Here is a 20017-nt window from a genome sequence, read left to right on the forward strand (position 1 = left end):
AAGAATATTGTACATTATTACAAATGATTTTAAAATGTTATTTTGGGATGGTATCAGCTTTTGTCCCAAAGAATAAGTAGACAGTTATGTATTTATGTTCTGAAGTTCTCTGGGTTCCCTGGGACTCATTCTTATTTTCCTCCGTAGCATCACATTCATATGCTTTGTCTGTTTTAGCAATGATATGGTGCTAAAGAAAACCATCCATAGATTCCACCTTAATTCCATTGGAAGAGTTAGACCAAATGAGAATATAATGTGCCCAATCTGGAATCCTTGGTTGAAAAAATGAGACAAAACTTGAAGTGGAAAGACTCTAATGAACGATCTTCAACAAAGCCAGTGAAATTGACTATGCTTTGTAAAAAGCAGGCACTTAAGAAATGTTTAGATGAATTGATATTTAAAAAATGAACTAATATGTACATGGATAAGCTTTTTTTATTATACTAAGTGAACTAGAAGTGTCTGCAAAAAACTTCAAGACTGAGGAGGACCTAGCACAATGAAATGGAAAGAGCACTTAATTTGGAGCAGAGAACCTGGATTTAAATCTTACTTCTGCTTTTGTTCTTCCTTAGATCAAACAATCCAGCTTTCATCTTGCTGTCTTTGTACTTAGGGGCTGTCCTCTTTACCTGAAATGCACTCTCTTCTTACATCTGCCTCCCAGAATCCCTGGGTGACCTTTAAGATCCAGCTTAAATGAAAAATTTTACATGAAACATTTCTTGATCCCATGGGGCTACTTAGAAAATATATGTGTATGCATATATACATACACACAAATACATTTATATAATACAATAAACACAAATATTGTATATAAACAAATATCATTTATAAACATATGTATAAAATATATCATAAATGTGCATGTACACATGCACATACACAGATATATACACTCTAAATATCCTTTAGTCAGGGACTGTTTTGCTTTGGTCTATTTATAGCCAGATCTTAGCTCAATGGTTGGAATAGAGTAAGTGCTTAATAAAGATTTACTGATTAATTTTTGATTGACTAATTGATTGATAGCCAAGTCACAGAATTTCTAAGTCTCAAGTTCTTTATCAGTAAAAAGAGAGAACATTAGGTAGATTATCGATGGAAGGGATTCTAAGTTATCTAGTACAAACTCCTCACTTAACAGATGACACCCCAAGAAGTTCACTGCATTGAGGAGAAGCCAATGAGAATCTTTTGGGAAAATATTAAAAAACACTTCAGCTAAATCTATGCTATTATGATGCAACAAATGAAGGATATGAATGGGTTTCCTTTAAGAATTTTAAAAGGAAAAGGTCAAAAATATATTTTTTTCTTGTCATTTTAAACAACAGTTATGTCTGGAGGTATGAGAATTACTTCCCTTATTATATTATAAGAAGGCACATTTTTTTTTAAGCTTCATTAACTTTTCAACCAGTTAGGGGACTATGTGGTGCACTGGAAGTAAAGCATTCATAAACAGTCTTAGGTAAAGACCTAAGAATGCTAAGACTCATCAGTAAAATCGACATAAACAGTCTTAGATAAGGACCTAAGAATGCTTAAGGCTCATCAGTAAAATCTTTAAAACCGACAATTCTTGTCTGCTCACTAGCAACATTTAGACTGTGACAGATACTTCAGGAAAGCTAATTATTTCATTTTAAATTAGACTTCATACCGTAATGAGTCTTGTGGGAAAACAAACAAGTTAATCTTCCTCTGTGACAAAATAAGACTCTTAAGATTCTCAATGGAACATTCTAAAAAATGTGATGATAATTTAGGTTTTATTTTTATTATAATAGGCCAAGTGGGGTTTGTTACCAAGAAATAAATCTAAGAAATAAGATACATAACTAAACAATGTGAAATCCATATTTTATATAATAATAATGCTGATGATATATAATTATGATAACATTTTAGTACTTTAAGTTTTACAAAGCACTTTACAAATATTATCTTATTTAATCCTGTCAATAACCCTGGAAGATAGGTGTTATTATTATCCCCATTTTACAAAGAAGTAAACTGAGGTAGTCAGATATCAAGTGACTTGTCTAGTATCATATAACTACTAAATATAGGAGGCCAAATTTGAACTCAAACCTTTCTGACTCTATTCTGACTCTTATCTACCACACCAGCTCTTTAATAGAGCCCTTTACCCAAAACAATGCTATGAAGGGAATAGTACAATTATTTTATATCCATTTGCCAGATGAGAATGCTGGAACTCAGAAATGTTCACACAAAGAACAAATATGAGTCATTTGACTTTGGATCTTAACTAATTAGTTCTTATTCTACCTAGGCTACTTCTCAAATAAAGTAGTTTATAAATATCTAAAAAATGTAAGAAGTTCCCTAAATTAATCTGAAAATCTGAAATAATTCACAATCTAAAGGCTTTTTAGTAATCAGTAATTATGCTTGCTAGAGATTGCTTTTATTCAAGTAGCATACGTAATTTACAGTCATTATGGGAAAATATTTTTCTTGGAAGAACTTCATCCAATTGTCTTAAAGTTTCTTTGTTACCATAATGTTGATGCTCGTTGGAAGATTAACCAGTTTATGAGAATTAGGTACATTTTTCTTTATTCTAATAATAATAATAATAATTAATAAGAATTTTCTACAATGCCAATAAGAACTAAAGAATACCCATGTGTATTAATAGCTTAGTATACTCTATTAGAATTCTAAAACTTAAATAAATTTCATACAGTACATATATAATCCTCAAATGAACGGTCAAAGTTTCTCCCTAGTTAATTTTAATTTTTGTTCCAGTTATCACGGAAGATAAGGATTTTTATGTCAAAGGCAGTGTGGTACACTGGAATGAACAAGAGATTTATAGTTAGAGGGCCTTGATTTGAATCCTAGCTCTATTATCTACTCTCTGAGTAACCTTGGATAAATTATTTAAGTTTTCTGAAACTCATTTATCTCATCTGTAAAATGGTCAGGGAAAGGGGTGTTGGAATAGATTTCCCCCAAAGTTCCTTCCAATTTTAATTCTATTATCTTATATGAGATTAATATAAATTGTTACAGCAGAAAAAAAAATCTCACAGCAAAGAATTTTCATTTGAGCATTAACAAGAGTTTAAAAAAGGAAAATGGGCATTCATAATAACAAAAATGAATAGTTTTCTATTCTGATACTACTTGTTGCCTTTCTAACAGAAAAATAACAACTGTCAAACTAAGGCACTAAAAGGGAAATCATTTCCTAACTAAATAAAGGCCTCCTCAGATAATGTTTAAATGTTCAAACTATAGAATATAACTCATTTCAAGCAACAATATTCTAAAAATAGATTTATGCGGTAGATCACAATATCTGGATAATAGGAGTTTGCGATATGCCTTTTATCAGAATGAAAGGACTTCATTTCAAAGATAGCAAGTTTGCCAAAAAAAAAAAAAAAAAGAAATTATCTACAATCCTGATCTCAGAATTTCTGATGCACTGGCATACTGCATATAGGAACATCAGATTTTTATTATTAGGAAGGAAGACTTTTTTTTTATTTTAAGGAAAAGATATCAGTTGCAATAAATAATTTTAATCTCTATCTGCCCCTTGTCCATAGTAAGATCATCTGATTGCCATCTTTAAAACTTGAGAATTTTACTGCAGACTTTTCACCAGTAACCAAAAGAATATTCAAGACCTGTTCTCTTATCTTGTCAAAGGTAATATTTATGTACATGAGAATATTAAACTCTCTAACAAAGTAAAATGTCACAAATTTATTAGGGATGAGATTTATAAGGGAACAAAGTTGATGCACACTGGCACCACCTTGTAAGTCCTCTGATTAAAAAAAAAAGGAAGTGCTAAAGGAGGGAAAAAAAAAGATCTTGATGGCTTTTGGAGAAAATATTATTTCACCTTGCTATAGCACTCATAACTCCTTCGCCCTTCTTTTCTACTCCAAGGACATCACTGCATCAAGGATGAAGGCATAATTTTGAATTGTTGTTCAGTTTTCTAGTAACCTCCATAAAAAATTCTAGTGTACTCAATCAATACTGTGCCATAAACCTCTCTGAAGTTTAGAAAGTGAGAAAATATAATTTGGTTTGTTAAAAAATATTCTTATTCATAGCAATCCATAAAAAGTAACTACCCACATACGCAAATCATTTCATTTTGACAAGCTACTCGTGTCTGCCAAAAAAAAAAGTGAAAATAAAATAGAAATCTTGTTGCAGTAAAAGGGAATAGAATTCTGTACCCAATGGAAGGTTAAGTTCAAAGGTAGAGAGTTCTATGTGGAAATGTTTGTTTATGTTCTTACTTCTCAATAAAATTTATGGATTACCAGGGGAAAGGATCTTTCTTCTTAATCTTGATGATGCTGCTATTGGGCAATTATCAAATCAGTCAATTAGTTAAGAGCTGGTTGTACCTCCTCATGTGGCAGACACAAAAAAACACCAAAAGTGATTTCTGATAATGAACCTCCAATGCTGTTACTATTCCTTCAAAATTAGCTGTAATAGTTATAATCCTGACAAATTAAAAGGCATCTGAATTGGATATCTTGCATTTCTTTTCCTGAAGAGCTCACTAGCATTGACAAAAATATCATATGATTCACCTGTGCATGCCTTTGATTTCATTAGCACAGGGAAATCTAGATAAAGAAAGTGACTTGATCAGTACAGATCTGGACCTACTCTGAAACTAATTAATCATCAACAATTTATTAAGCACATACAAAAAATGGCATTGTTCTAAGGGCAGAAGAAAGAGATAAAAATGCAAAAGACCCTGGCCTTCAGGTGCTTATATATTTTATTAAGGGAAATAATCCACAGTATGTTGACATACATACATATATGCATATTTATAGACAAATCTAAAAATAAAAGTATAATCAACATATAAGGTAATTTGGAGAGTACTAGGAGTTGAGAAAGGTAATACTTGAACAATTTTGAAGGAAATGAGGTTCTAAAAAGTACAGATGATATAGTCCTTCAGAATTTCCTTGGCGCAAAATGAAAACTTAGATGGCTTGCTTGGGTCACACAACTATTAGACTTGAACTTGGATCTTCCTACCTCCCAGCTTTCTCTCTATCCATGCTATCCACTCTGCCTCTAATTTACATACAACAAATATGATTATGAAAATATACAATTTCAATTAAAAACATATCTTTAACTATTATCTTCAGAGATGTCCATCTGCATTTCTAACTTGGTTTCTATAGGTAGTGCTTGCAAGGGCACTATTTTGGGGAACTAGACTCTTTCAGAATCTACACTGCAATTCACAGGATCCCAGACTTAAGAGTTAGATCACACCTTAGAGGTCACTGAATCCAAGTTGTATCTTTACAGGTGAGGAGGCAGAAGCATATAAAGATTAAGTGAATCATCTGGCTTGGAAGGCTTTGAGGTAGGATTTGAACTCAGGTCTTCTCAATTCTAAGTCCAGCAACTCTACTCACTATACCATTCCACGTTTTTTTTTGTTTGTTTGTTTGTTTGTTTTGTTTTGTTTTGTTTTTAATTTTCAAAATTTTGATGAGTACTTGTGATTTCTTCCTCCAGTACCCAACTTGTAATCTTTGCTACTGGCAGAGGTATCCTGGAGCCAGCATGAAGTAGAGAGCTAACTGTTACATTTTCAATATGAATATTTATACTTTGTTAATTGGTTCATATAATATATAAATCAGGGCTGGATTTGCTGTTTTGATGATTGTTTAGATGGACTCAAGAAAGTGATGGAGAAAATGTTAATACAGATTAAACTTAAAAGTGCATCTTGTATTTTTTTTTTCCTGGAGAGCATATCAGCATAAACAAACAATTATAATCTCAAAATATAAAATTAAAAAGATCTAGGGGAATATCTAGTCTAAATTCTTCAATTTGTAACTAACACTAAGTAACTTATCCAAGATTATAAAGCTAGTTAAAATCAGGCAAAGACTCATTTGAAATCCAGCTATTTTGACTTCCTGTGTATACCTTTTACTACTATAGTTCTTAAATATAATTTAAGTGGTCTTTCTTAAAGGAATCCCAAAGCATATGATTTTGTAAAGAAAAATTAATTTGTAAAACAAGTGATCAAATTTCTCAGTTTTGTGAGCATATGCCTTTATATAGCTAGGTCTTTACTTTTAGAGATAATTTTTTTTTTTAATCTATCACCTCTGTGATAGTAGTAAGTATTTGGTATCTCCTCTAGAGTAGAAGGTTGAAACTCTGAAAAGGTATGATTGAATCAGACAATAGAGCACTTATGGCTAATTACCCATTCAATGTGAGATAATGGCTCTCTCTATATATTTAGATGAAATGGTGATGTGATGGCTTTCCTCACCATTGGTGTTTGGTGATGAGGTAATTGTAGGCAAGGATTGGAGGGCTGAGGGAGAGAGGTCAGAGGCACTACAGGATGTGCTGCAGGATGAGGAGGAGAGAGGCTAGAGACTCTGGACTCCAGAATCTTGGATACATCTTTGGCAAGCATGCAGCTTGTCTGCCTCCTTACTCCTCTAAAGACCAAGAACTTTGATTGATCCTGACTCTAGCTGATCCTGAGACCCTCCAGGGAGCTAGCTAGCCTGGACATTATACTCTAGTATCCAACACAATCTATTGTACATATCATGTTCCTAACAAATGGTTGTTCGGTATCCAAATCTCCCAAAGAATCTAAAAATCTAAAAAGATTTAATGATATTACTATTACTTTAAAAACAAACAAAACAAAAATATATTTTGATGAAATTTGCATAAATAAAGGCAAATATAATTTGGAAGTATTTCACCTATTATCAAAACTTACCATGTAATAAAGCATGGAAGCTCTTTCAAATAATACAAGAATATTGCACAGCCATTTAAGACAGAAACATGTCTCCTCTGTGGAACATCACAAGATTTTTACAGTTTTCCTACTTATGTATTAGGATAATTGCTATTAAAGTGGAAACTTATTAGTTTAAGAAGTACAAGAGTCCTTGTCAGAACTTCAAAACTAGGAACTATTCAATAGCCTTGAAAATAAATCTATCAACATGAGACATAATATATGATGTGCATAATAACACTATGATACACATCGATTTTTCATTCAGAGCTCTAAAATACTTGGCAATATATTTTTATTTTTATATGTCATTTTATTTCAATTTAGAAATGAACCACTGTGAATATTCTTGAACTTTAGTAAGTGGAAAACTCTTTCAGGCCTGAGAATATTTTTTTATAGTAAATATCTATAAACCCGCTTCCTTGTTTAGAAACAAGTTGTCAGTGATAATTCTTCCTAGAATGACTGAACCTGCAAGTTAATCAGCTTTCTCCTGACATATCACCGAATTTAGATTTATCACTCAATATAGACATTTGAAAAATATTGTCCTTGTATCTAAGGATTTGTACATGATAGGGCAAAGGGATCTTTGGTTGGTTTCAAATACAAGCAGTCAAAATTCCATATTAGTAGTCACTTAGCTTTCCAGGGTCAGGAACTATATAGAGAAATAGAAAAGGGGATGGAAGAAAAATATTGTCCCAATCTCCTTTAGAAATAAACTGCTAGGATGGTTTCAGAGAGGTCTGGAGAGACTTAGATGAACTGATGCTAAGTGAAATGAGCAGAACCAGGAGATCATTATACAGGGCGACAACAAGATTATATGATGATCAATTCTGATGGACTTGGCTTTTTTCAACAATGAGATGATTCAGACTAGTTCCAATGATCTTGTGATGAAGAGAGTCATATGCACCCAGAGAGAGAGGTCTATGGGAACTGATTGTGGACCACAATATAACATTTTCACTCTTTTTGTTGTTGTTTGCTTGCATTTTATTTATTTTCTCATTTTTTTTCCTTTTTGATCTGATTTTTCTTATGCAAGATAATTATATAAATATGTATGCATATATTGGATTTAATATATTATATCATGTTTAACATATGCTGGATTACTTGCAATCTAGGGGAGAAGATGGGGAAAAGTGAGGGAAAACTGGAACACAAGATTTTGCAAGGGTCAGCATTGAAAAATTATCCATGCATATGTTTTGAAAATAAAAAAGCTTTAATAATAATAAAAAAAGAAACTGCTTATCTTGAAATCAGTTGCTTGGTAGGAATATGGCATAGCTCACAATGCTCCAAAGATAACACTGAAGAAACTGGTTAAAAATGTACTTATAATTTATCTGGTCAAAGAATCACCAGTTCCTCAAGAGGGATCATTACGTGAAGGAAATATTGAATTTTTCTTAAAAATTAGTGTATGTGATATTAAACTACAAGTAAATCTTAGGAAGTAATAGAGAAGGAAGCAAATGATTCTTGAAACATAATGCTCAAGTGTTACATTAAAAAAATATTTCTAGTGGAGTTAAGCACATGATGCAGTAAGATGACGGGAAAGCTGGGATAATGACTTAATTGCCAACTCTATTTTAATAGAGACTACCCCATGAGGCTCAATAATGATGCTGACACTCTTTATAGCAATACTGTGGTATAGATAACTCGTGGAAAATTTATGTGTATGTCTTACTGAAAGAAATAGGGGCTTGACTACCCTTGACTGAATAAAAGCTGGATTACTTAGAAATTGAATGCCATTTTAAATTACCTCAACAGTGGCTCAGGAATTCTCTAGTGCATTCTGACTGCTGCTTCTTGAAAAGATTCACATTAATAAGAGAATACAAAAGCTCTGATAATTTAGTCTAATTGGAGGGTAAAGTAAGGCTTAGGGGGAAGAAATGGGAATGTCAGGAAAAAGAGACAAAGAGGAAAGGTCAATATGACTGGGAAAAATATGCATAAACACATTAGTAACAGAATTGGGGAAAGCTTGATGTCTTTAGATATTCTTTTAAGTGCTTAATTAACAATGAGAATTCATTACAGAATAAAGTGGTGTTTGAAGAGACTGCTGGCCTTCATTCAGAGTATTTCTGCTTTCTTAATAAGGCTATTTGACTCATTATTTACCTCCCATCTCTAACTCCTAGTAACATCACACATACACATACATATAAAGGACATACTTTTGACTTTATGGCCAAGTAATCACAAATTATGAATTAGTATAAGCTGAATTAATGAAATTTCAATGTACTGAAATTCAAAATTTCACCTGTGGAGCTCTCCTTGTGAATTATGGCAAGAATGCCATACAAAACAAGACGACAAATTTAAGTTGTACTCAATACTGCATATAAAGAGAAATTGTGTAGAAATACCCCTAGATAAGGGGGGTAACTAGTAGATAGAGTACTGGATTTGGAATCAGGAAGATTCATTCTCATAAGTTGAAATCGTTCCTCAGACACTTACTAGTTGTGTGATCCCAGCAAGTCACTTAACCCTGTATACTTCAATTTCCACATTTGTAAAATGAGCTGGAAATGGAAATGCTAGAATCTCTGCCAAGAAAACCCCAAATGGATCATGAAGAGTCAAAATGACTGGAATGACTCAATAACAAAAAGTAGAGGTGACCTTTCATCAAGAAGAGTGTTTTAGGGAAATTCACATAAACTTCCAAGTTTAAGCATTTAAAAGAAAAAAGTCAAATTCACCGAATTTAGATTAATTTGTGTTTTGAGTTGATTGGGAATGGGACTCCAAAAAATCTGAGCAAGTGGATGCAACTGAAGATGAAATTAGAAAAGCATTATTTTTCCCTGAAAAAGGGAATTTCAAGAGAAAAACAAACACTAATAGAATTAGCCTCTTTGACTGACTTAAATATTTGAATTATTAGCTGAAAGCAAATAGAAATTTAGATCAACTTTCAATCTGGAGAGGGCACTGTTTCTAATTCAAAATTTCACAATGTAATTGTTTTATGTGATATACACAAAAAAGGGTCTTTCTGTTTCATGGGACAAACCTGAAAAACTATACACAAACACTATTTTTTGAAAAGAGGAAATCTGATCTTAGTTTGGAAAGACAGCATGGAAGTTCAATATTTAGAGTAAAAGAATAATTTGATGAATGAAGAATCCTTTCATAATGGAATTACTCTTTAAATTCATATTTTGAAGAAAAACTTTATTAGATTTAGATATAATTCCCTAAGTATTATTAAGATAAATCATGTTTTTACAGCTACATTTAGGAGAAAAATTTGTTATGTTTGCACATAATACAAATAATCCAACCCGATTTTTACTTTATTTCTGCTCATCCTTCTTTTACTTTCCTAATTCTATATTACTTCCTTTCTTACTTTTCACTGAAACCACCATACTAGTTCTAATCAACATCACTGACTGCCAAATCTAAAGAAGTTTTTGCTGCCTAAAGTGATATTTTCCTTATGGGTAGTGGTGTTTATTGAAAGTATAAGTAACCATTTGCACATTCCTTATTTCACAATCATAAACACAGTTCTTTGGTTTACAACTTTAGTTGGATTTATAAAATAGAACATGATCTTCTTGAGAGAAGGGACAGTTTCATTTCTGCCTTTGCATCTAAGCACTTTGCACAGTGCCTTGCACATATGTAGTAGGTGCTTAGTATATGTTTCCTAAGTGTTGAGTGACTAACTTCCTTCCTTTCTCTCATGGGTGATATTCATTCATTCACTTAATATTTTCCCTCAAAGATGCCATTCATCTCTTGGTGCAGCACAAATGGTTTTATTTGTTACATTCCTGTTTCCCAGAGGTCCAAACCCAGGTTACCTGGCATCTTGCCCAAATCTTTGCATTCATATTATATCAGATCACTATAGGTAACTAGCTTTCTTTTTAATACTTTATTCCTCTTGGGAGACCTGTATTGCATTAAGTATAACCTCTCAGTTGTAAATTCACTTATTCTATACCTCAATGATACATTTTTATAGGATATTAGAATTATTTTATGAAAAATGCTTGTAGGATCGGAGGTCATGCTACTGAAACTTCTCAGAAGATCTACATGAACATGATGTTTATGGTGGATCTAAGTTATGTATCAATCATGTCAAAGATTGGTCCTTTTCTATTCATATGGTACCAGGATTACCAAAGCCATTAACAATGGCTTTAAATGCTATATTATCAATTAAATCTTGATTCTATGGTTGGTTACCCTGGTTGATAAAATAATTTTACTTCTTTTGGGGGAAAGTATGCTCAGGCCATAGAACTGTGTTGTCACTAACTATATCATGATTGTGATCATTCATTTTTATATTTCCCAGGACACTACATTCTTTTATAGAACATGTCAGGATACAGAGATTCCTGAATTATTTAATGATTAAAAAAAATTCCCTTTTTTCAGAGAGCATTTCCTAAAAGTCTGAGATTTCAGAGTTCTATAGTGAGGAAATGAAAAAGAGGACAACACAGTTTTTGCCCTAAAAAGTACTTATAATCCATTTGGGGTGGCAAAATAAATTACCATTCACAAGTAAATAAGAAAAGCCACAATACTAAGAATTAGCATTTCTATGGTGCTTTAAGGTTTATGAAGTGCTTTACAAATATTTTCTCATTTGATCAGCATGACAGCTCTGAGAGGTAGGTAGCTTTTTACAGATGAAGAAACTGGTGCAGACAGATTCAGTAAGTAGCCTGTGGCCAGTTCATAAGTATCTGAATCAGTCAATAAATATCTGCTTTATTGGCTGAGCCACCTAGTTAGTTACTTCAAAGAATATTGATAGTAATTAGGAAGGAAATCTAAAACAAGGGAACTATCAGAAAGCAGGTTTTTCTCATTTAATCTTCGTAACAACTCTGAGAGGTAGGTGCTATTATTCTCCCTCTTTTACAGATGAGAAAAATGAGGCAGACAAATTCAGTAACTTGCCTATGGCCAGTTAATATGTATCTGAGTTAGTTAACAAGTATCTGAAGCCAAGTTTGATTTCAGGTCTTCCTAGCCTCAGATCTAATGCTTTACTGACCAGTTACTTTAAAGCATATTGATGATTAGGAAGGAAATCTAAAACAAAGGAATGATCAGAAAGCAGGTTTTTTCTTTTTTTTTTTTTTTTAAAGTAATGGAATTCCCCCCCCAAAACAAAACAAAACAAAACACGAAGAAATGGATGTTATCTGAGCTTTATACACAAAAACAGCACAAGTTTAAGTTTTAAGTGGGAATTATATATATATATATATATATATATATATATATATATAATATATATATATGCAGAAGATATTAAGATGGTTGGTGTGAAACAGAAAAGGCAGTCAATAGCTGAATAATGACTCATAAGACAATCAGTTTATGGGAGCCAGGTTAGGGAGAACCTTAACTATTTGGCTTTTTAGAATGAATCTTATATAATAATTGTGTTTGAGACAGACTACCCTGAAAGCTACTTGAACTGAAGGCAAGAAGACCACTTTATATGTGATTACATCAAGCCAGGGAAGAGATAGTAATTAGGGAAATGGAGAGAAAATATGAAATCTGAAACAATACAGAAAGAATCTGCATGACTAAGCAGTTGACTAGAGATTAGGGGGAAAGGAGTGAGGATCCTTTAAAGGAAAAATAAAAGATATCTGATATTTAGAGATAATAAAGCCAGAAAGATATTGTCACTGACATTCAAATTGTACCTATTAATGAGAAAGAATGAGGGTAAGTTAAATTGTCAAACTGTCTTAAGGACAAAGGAAGGCAACATAGAGATTTAGAAGTTATCTATGCAAAAGTAGTAGCTAGGTATATAAAAATAGATAAGCTTTCAATGAAAGTAAATGAGGAGGAAAGATGTTCAAAGCCCCTTAATCTCATGAATTTTCTGAAGGATGAGAAGGGAAGTCTAGCAAGAGTTTTCCTGTTTCACCTGCATCCTTGAGAATAGTCACACAAAAATAGAACAGAAAAAAGAGCAAACATTTCCCAGAATTCTTTCCTACTCTATTAGTAATTATTAGATTGAAAAGTCTACTATTATATATTATCATTGTCATCAGTGTAAATTTACCCAGGAAATTTCAATCTACATGATAATAACCTCAACACAGATTTGTTAACAGGGCCAAAAACTGCAGATTGATAAAAACAACTTAAAAGACTTAAATCTCCATTATATCAGCTTTAAATCTATACTTCCATCTCTTGTTTTTAACTTTTCTCAATTTCTTGCTCATTGAATTGTTTTGTTTGGTTATTTAAATACTTCTTCTGACTTGTCTCCCTGGAAGACTTAATTGAAGTGTATCATAACTCACATCTGTTGAGCCTGATATCTCACCAAGCTCCTAATCCCCCCTTACAATCCACATATTCTAAATCGCTGGAATGTCACTTTTCTTACTCTTTGCCTCTTTTCTCTCACTACCTACATTCCATTTCTGCCCCATCACTTATATGAAATTATTTAAAAGACTGAAATAACTAAAATAAATTTTTAAAGATCTGTAGGTTTCTTATTTTATTTCTTCCCTCTCCTATTAAAAATAACTTTTTGAAGATTTAAAAAAAATCAAAACACTTTAAACATGCTAAATAACACTGGCCAATTTAGCAATTTATAAAATAGTGAATAAATTTAACCAATACCAATCTCATTCTATTTATAATAACAGTACTTTAGTGTGAATTTTTCTTTGAGGAGTAGTTTTCTGTGGTAATTTCATTGGATTCATCCTCTTTCTGCCATTTTGCTAGATACTTAGAAAACCAATGTCTTTTTTTAACTAAAGAGAAGACCCTAAAATTCTTGTTCCTCACCCCCAAACCTGCCCCACCAGAATTTTCACCCTTTTTAAAAATAAAAACAAACACAGAGAAATGCCTGGCTCAGCAGGAGCCTCTCATTAACATGGCCAACTTCCCTTTCTTGCAGGGAACTCCCCTAGTCAGAGCCAACTGTGAGCACTGCGGGGGAGCCTGTACCTGACTCTACTGATGGAAGCTCAACTTTAAATCACTCCCTTGCCAAACAGCTGCCAAACAAAGAAACAAAGTCTCAGCTGCTAGAAGGAAGAGGTAAATGAGTCACAGAAAAGTTACTTAGGGTACAGACTGCCTTTGGTAGCCATTAAAACATCCTGAGAGAAGGAAGGACCAGCTTTAAGAAGCAAAGTAAAATATAGAGAAAAGAAAAAAAAAAGTATCCCTGGGAAACCACAATTTAATTTTGCCCAGGACCATTTAAACAAAATCTACAAATGTTGTTCTTTCTTGGATGTTTCCTAGGGAACTAGCTCAAACTGCATAAAAGATTAAATTCATCCCCGAATTTCTCAAAAGAAAAATACTGTATCTAAGAGTTTAACTAAGATTGCATAAAGTGCTTAAAGAGAACCTTTAAATATAATGGGTGAATAAAAATATAAGAAATATTTATGTGTCAATTATGTTCAAATTTTGTCTCTTATATTGTTGTTCCAGTCATGTCTGAGTCTTTGTGATTCCATTCAGGATTTTCTTGACAAAGATACTGGTGTCATTTCGTTTTCCAGCTTATTTTATAGATAAGGCAACTGAGACAAACATGATCGAGTGACTTGTCCAGGATCACATAGCTAGAGTCCCCAAATGCATAAACCTAAAAATGCATAAATCAGAAAAGGTGGGCATCTTTTATAGCTGAATAAAAACACCCTCCTCTTTCCCCCAACCCCCCTCCCCCCCCAACATAATTTCATTAAAGATATTATTTTGTTCTTCGGCATCTTCAAGTTAGTTTTCATTCAGAAAAGCCCCCTCTAATGCTTCTAAAAATAAAAATTATATTAGATGTAGTTCTTTTTTCTGTCTCTGTCTCTCTCTGTCCTCATGTCTATCTGTCTATCTGTCTGTCTCTTTGTCTCTGTCTTTCTCAGACTTCTGATTTCACTGAAGGGAATTTTGAATAAAAAAAAAAAACTCTACAAATAGAGACAGACTTTTCTGAAACTGCCTCAAAGAGATTCTTGGGACAATTAGATACTAGGAACTTATACAGATAGAGTCACTTAGCTAGCAAGATCCCTCTTGAAGAGTATAGGAAACTTGAACTTAATATACCTATTAGCAATTACATTCAATCAATGAGGACCTGTAATTTATAAAGTATAAAGTACTTCCTCCACCAAAGCAGATCTCAACTCACTTATTATTTAGTAGTCCTTCCTAGCAAATAATCCTCAGTTAATAAGCAAATAAGTGTGAGAGACAGGGCAGTGGGCTTGAAGTCTGGAAGAGTTCACATACAGCCTCTGACTCTAGCTGTGTGATCCCGGACAAGTCACTCGATCATGTTTGTCTCAGTTGTCTTATCTGTAAAATAAGCTGGAAAACGAAATAACACCAGTATCTTTACCAAGAAAATCCTGAATGGAATCACAAAGACTCAGACATGATTAGAACAACAATATAAGAGACAAAATTTGAACTTAGACTCTTGGCCTAATGTTCACTAAACTACTTGCTATATAATAGAAATAATAAGTAATACTCATACAGCTATATATTTATGTATACTTACATAGCAGTATACACACACATACATACATATATATATATGTATATATTCTTTTTGGACTTTATTCTCATCATTACTGGAAATTTAGACACCTATGGAAGCAACACTAAGTGGCCTTAAAGGAGTTAATACATCTTCCTAAATGCCTAATTGACTAAAAGAGGGTAATAGAAGCAGCAGGAGAAACAAAGCTCATAAATTCTCAATAGTATCCCTTTGAGATTACAAACTAATGTTTTTATTTCCATCCTATATAAGGGGGCAAACATATGTGCAAGTTATCAAAGTAGTTTTCTTATTACTTGATACTTTTATGCCACAGATAGATGGGAGTCAATTTTCTATAACCTCTATAGAATATTTTATTCTCCTAAAATTATTTTTACACTTGTGCCTCAGGAATATGCAAAAATATATACTGTTACAAATGCTTAGGTTCATTCAAAAGCAGACTGTACTCAATCCAATGTCTAGTATAAACAGAGTGGGTAAGAAGGGCAGAGCCAATTAATAATATACCAAAGAAGTACATTCAAATCTTTCTTCTTCAATTATTGACTATATATAGAACATTGTGCGATGTAGGTAAGGCACAAATCCTTGCTATCAGACTTCACAATCAAATGGAAAGATAAAAAATATTTAATTTTTATGATTGTAACCATAGAATCCACTTAATAATAATAATAATGTTAAACAATAGATAAGAAAGGAGTGTGGCTCAGTGCAAAGAACACTAATTCTTTTTTTTTTTTCCCCTGAGGCAATGGGAGTTAAGTGACTTGCCCATGATCACACAGCTAGAACGTATTAAGAATCTAAGTCCAGATTTGAACTGAAGTCCTCCTGATTTCAGGGCTGATGCTCTATCAACTCTGTCATCTAAATGCCCCAGAACACTAATTCTTAAAGTTAGATATCCTGGGTTCAAATTGTGTCTCTGATTTTTACTTTTTGTGTAATCTTATGCAAGTCAAATCATGTTACTTCTGAGTTTCAGTTTTCTCTTTTGCAAAAGTGAGAGGGCTGCATTAAATGCCACTAAAGTCAAGTCAAATAAACAAGAATATATTAAATATCTACTAGATGCTAAGTACTATGTTAAGTGCTGAGGATACAAAGAAATGCAAATATGATTCCTCCTTTTCTAAAACTACTTTAAGCTACTAAATCTTGAAATTGTCCTAAGACTAATGTGTAGACAATATGCTAACAATTATAAAACATATACAGAATAAATTGGAGATGATCAACAGCAAGGAAGGCACAACATTAAGGAGAACCCAGAAAGGCTTGCTGTAGAAAAAATTTTAGCTGTGACAAGATGGAAAACCAGATTTGAACAAACCCAATAAAACTAGGAGGTGAAGAGGGAAAAAAAATTCCAGGCAAGGGGACAGCCACTCAAAAATATAAAAAGTTGGGAGTCTATCATTTTTAGCTCTAAATCTACTATCCTTTAATACTGGGATTTATATGACACTTTGAGGTTTGCAAGGCTTTTAAAATATATTATCTCATGATCATCACAATGACTCTGTGAGATCCCACAGACAGCAATCTTCCCATTTTACACATAAGAAAACAGACTCAGAGCAAAGTGATTTGCCCACAGTCAAACATGGAGGAAATGCCTGAGGCAAATGGTTTTATGAATGTGATATGAATATGAGATGATTTTCTAATTTAGTACTTACATAAGGCAATACATCCATGAATGTTTACTTTCTTTCATGTTATATTGTTTTAATCTGCAGTTAGAAAATTCTAGAAAGTCTATTTTTTCCCCATTAAATTTGATTTTTTTCCCATTCAAGAAATATCATTTTTTTCTCCCTCTATTCCTGTATTATTGTGGGGGTAGAAAGAGAGAAGAGAGAGAACTCTTGTAACAAATTTGTATAGTCAAGCAAAATAAATTGCTATAAAAGCCTATGTCCAAAAAATGTCTCCTTCTGCACTTAGTCTATCATCTCTTTGTTAGGAGTTGCACAACATGTTCATCATCAAGTCTTTGGAATCAAGGTTAGTCATTGCATTGATCAGAGAGCTGAACTCTTTCAAAGTTGCTTATTTTTATAGTGCTGCTGTCATGGCATAAATTGTTGTATTGTTCTACTTACTTCCCTCTGCATCAGTTCATTTCTTATGAAATCTATTCTTAGTCTGTCTGTCCTCAATGCAGTTTAAATCACTGATGAGTGAGAATTTCCATTTAGCCTAACTATATGGGCATGGTTTCTCCATTTGTTCCTTTCATACATTTTTGTTAGTTATCTTATTTCATGCATGTTGGCTAAGTTTAGTCAGTTAATAATCAGTCAATAAACATTTGTTACATTCCTACTATATGCTGGACATGGCACTAAGCTATAGTTATTACAATCACTAAGCAGGAAAAGTCATTTGACAATAATTTAATACAAATTCTACTTGAGTTATACAAATAATTATACAGCAATATAATGCAAACAATATAATACAAAGTAATAACACATTAAATATGGCCATGGTATGAAAGTATGTTACAGCAAAGCTCAGTAAATTTTTGAGAAAAAAATCAAATTAGAATATTCTGTAGTTAGCAGACAAGCAGCTGAGCACAAGAGAAAAAAATGAATGGGTCTGAGCTGAGCATTTATTACTTCTTTCTTCATCTACTTTACTAAAGATATCAATAGCACCACCCAAGATCTTCTGATTGTATGAGAGTGAGTTAAAATGCCCACAAATGAACTGGAGAAAGCTGGAATCTATGGCCTACAGGTGACCACTTTTGATCTGTTTCCTCAACCCAAATGGAAGGGAGTCATTAGTTATGAAATGACAATCTATGTTACAGAGAGTTACGGGAAGGTAATCTAGAATGGAAAATAGCCACATCTAGTACAAGTCAGTCTCATCCCTTATCGTGTCTGTTCCCCCTCCCCACAACAGCATCTTTTATCCTCTCACACTGTGGATATCCCTGGGGTTGAGCCATTGTTCAAGGATTTCATCCTACCTGGAACGAAGCATTTCTCTCTCCTCTCAGGCTATCTGAATCCCTTATGATCTTGTTCAAGTACCACTTCTTGTATGAAGTCTTCCTCAATAACTGTTCCCACCGTCTCCCTCCTCAGAACTCCTACTACATGGCACAGCTTCACATAGCATGACATACCATACTGTTTCCCAATTACAAATTTTGTCTTTTCAATAAACTTGGGGCAAGAATGAGGTTTTATGCTTTAATATATTATATGTTAAATTAACGAAGTTCTGCCACTTATTTTGTGTGTGCATTATGCACGTAAGTTAAGTGGCAGGACTTCATTGATTTATACATTTTTAAGAAAAGGATTATCTTTAAACACTAAGGTTTTATTAACAACTATAAAAATCAAGGAGATCCTAGAAAGTTACACGCCAATGTTATATTATCAGTGGTAACCAGATTGCTTAAGGAAGGGAATGCATGTACTGCTTAAATATCAGAGGAAAAGGGGTATAATGTATTCTTGTTTTTAGGTATTAATGATATCAGTGTTGGGAGGAAATCAATATTCCTATTTCAAAAAAACAGAAAATCTTAAGACAAACATACAATATGAATAATGATATTTACCTGCAATGAAAAAGTTAATGGCAACCAGATGTAATGGAAATTCTTCTCATTGAAATATGCTATATCTGAAACAAAGAAACAAAAAGAACTGATATTACTTTTGGTTTATTAAAATATGTATACATTTGGCAAAATAAACTAATATTCAAAAGTTTTCCAGAATTATGGAGGGTATTTTGTATATTAACAAATAAGCAAAAAGAATGGCTTTCTTCTTTATCATTTGATTTTCTACCCAGATGCCTCAGTAGCCAAAATGTGTTTTTCTGTGTGTGTGTTTTTTTAACCGGTTGGCCCTAATTGTGCTTTTTTGGAGTCAAGCAAGTTGAATTCCTCTTCAATCAGATAATGATTGCTGAAAAACTGAATGTGAGAAGTACTTCAATAAGAAAATTAAAGGAAAAGTAGGCTGGATGATCATGTAGCAAAATTAAAGGATCACATATGAGTAGCCCATTCATTCCAATGTAAGGAGATATAGAAGGAGGCAGCAAATGCAGTGTTCTGTGGAACAAGAAATGCGAAGCTCTGGAAGGAACAATCTATACTATTGGTATACAACAGGGCTACCTCACAAAGGTGAGATCACAGTAACAGAGAATTTGGAGACTATCATGCCCCCTTAAATCTTCTCAAGGCTAACGATAGCCAGTCTCTTTAATCAGTCCACACATAGCATGGTTTAAAATTCCTTCACTATCCTGGTTACCCTCCTGCAAATTAATTCTAACTCATCAGTGTAAACATTAATTCTAAAATTAGATATGGTACTCCATTGGTGGGTTAACCAATACAGGAAGGCATTCACACTCTTTATTGTGTTCATTATGCTTCTGTTAATAGAGTCACAGAACTCTTCTAATCTCTTAAAAGCTAGCACAATACCTTGTAGCTAGTAGACACTTAATAAAATTCTTGTCGAGTTTTAAGGGAAAAATCAATGTGAAATGTCTGGCAT

General features: G+C 33.0%; 1 protein-coding gene across 3 annotated transcripts in view; it reads right to left on the reverse strand.

The window, feature by feature from the left end:
* FAM110B (family with sequence similarity 110 member B) overlaps positions 1-20017 on the reverse strand; it is a 200668-nt gene that overhangs the window by 68226 nt on the left and 112425 nt on the right. For all 3 annotated transcript variants that reach the window (XM_051970161.1, XM_051970162.1, XM_051970160.1), the window contains one exon: positions 19060-19124. The gene's annotated coding sequence lies outside the window, so the exon portion shown is untranslated. The remainder of the gene's footprint in view (positions 1-19059; positions 19125-20017) is intronic.

Source organism: Antechinus flavipes, chromosome 1 (genome assembly GCF_016432865.1).
Source record: "Antechinus flavipes isolate AdamAnt ecotype Samford, QLD, Australia chromosome 1, AdamAnt_v2, whole genome shotgun sequence".
NCBI classification, from domain to species: domain Eukaryota; kingdom Metazoa; phylum Chordata; class Mammalia; order Dasyuromorphia; family Dasyuridae; genus Antechinus; species Antechinus flavipes.